Below are 1,661 nucleotides of genomic sequence, written 5' to 3'. Positions count from 1 at the left end.
AAATGTTCCCTCACGCCATAATCGGGAGCCACGTGAAATAATGATAAATGATAAAGCAGATACGAAGGATTGGAAAACGGAGTAAAGGCACAGTTCACGCGCCTTGGTGTAATTAAACGTGTCTGCGACATTCAATCCTAATTCGCGATTCCGCGGCGCGGAAGAGACTCGCTTGCTTGGTGGCTGTCGCTTTCACTGAACTGAGAAGCCTGAGAGGCAGTTTTCAGGCACTCCCTCCGTTGGCTGGCAAAACGGGAACAGGACGAGGTAGGATGTGGCGAGATACCGCCACTTCCTCGACTATCCTGCTACTACTGTTGCCACTGCTGTACACACGATACACGGCCAAGCGAAGTAGATAAGAAGAAACATAGCACGCGACACGCGCGACAACGAATGTATAAATGTTGCGATTCGCGTTTCGAGGCCGTTTACCAGCCGTTTACCAGCCGTTTACGTTACACCACGTCGTTGGACGACGCATATGACAACGCATGTAGACAACGCGAAGAAGACGAGAAATATCTGTCATTCAGTCTCACGAATCGATATTTTCGCGAATCGCGGACGAATCGATCGGATTGCGGAAAGGTCGCACGTCATGGAAGTAAAAATGTGAAATATCCAAGATTTTGCAATATATATTTTTCTGTAAAAAAAAATTCTTTTCACATCAATTTCACCCTCCGAAATAATAAACTTTTCTCTGTTAATAACTCAGAATCACATTGCGCGTGAAAATCATACGTGAAAATGAATTTCGGTCAATGAATATCGAGGAGCATTCGGCGGTTTTGTCAATCAGCTGTATGTGGGTCAGAGACCGGCCTTGCATACGACAATTACCGGTCTATAACTATAAAGCACGCCTCTGTCGCGATGCTGTCCGAGTTAAATATCACTGTGCTACGCGTCATTACAGCGAATAGGATACACACACACACACACACACACACAAATCGGTCAAATCAAATATTATTAATTGTAAGTAGACATTACGATAAGTACTAACAGATATCATTCCCAAATCCCTTCATTTCAGCGAAAAAATTTTACGCTGAAGCAATTACCACTTTGTCTGGAGTAAGTTTCATTTTTTAGGTAAGTAATCCTTGGATTATTATTTTTGGTTCACTATTTTTCTTTTATTTACAGTGACAGCAAAAAGTTGGTTTACAAGGTACAGTTCGTTTACAAGGAAATTTTTTATATAAAAGAGTCTTATTTGTAGAAAATAAACATTAATTAGCATTTTTATACAATGAATACATTCTGTTCCAAGATATACAAATGAGCTTTGCATGTATTTCTGATTTTATAAATCAGAATAAATTTCTCGACTGTACGGATACTTTTTGATGAGCATCCAAACAATGGAACTTTTAATTGTCGCTTATTTTTCAAATGATATATTTTCTATAATTAAAATACACATCATTTGGTAGATATATATATATATATAAATTTAACAAACATACAGTCAATTTTATACTTTATGAATAAATTGTTAATTAACCCAGTAAGAAATGATTATCGATTAAACGTCGAATCGATGTCAAATTGCCGTTGAAATCATCGTATCGATATTGATTCGACATAAATTCGATGACTCATTTCTCGCTGGATAATATTTAATTTTTAAAAATAGTTTTTTTTTTTTT

General features: G+C 37.4%; 1 protein-coding gene across 2 annotated transcripts in view; it reads right to left on the bottom strand.

Moving 5' to 3' along the window:
- The window catches only part of LOC108747519 (protein enabled), a 20,336-nt gene that overhangs the window by 7,359 nt on the left and 11,316 nt on the right, over window positions 1-1,661 (bottom strand). The gene's annotated exons all lie outside the window — the stretch shown is intronic.

Source organism: Trachymyrmex septentrionalis, unplaced genomic scaffold (genome assembly GCF_001594115.1).
Source record: "Trachymyrmex septentrionalis isolate Tsep2-gDNA-1 unplaced genomic scaffold, Tsep1.0 scaffold2, whole genome shotgun sequence".
Classification (NCBI taxonomy): domain Eukaryota; kingdom Metazoa; phylum Arthropoda; class Insecta; order Hymenoptera; family Formicidae; genus Trachymyrmex; species Trachymyrmex septentrionalis.
The sequence above is the reverse complement of the archived record's forward strand: the minus strand, read 5'-3'. Positions and strand labels throughout refer to the sequence as shown.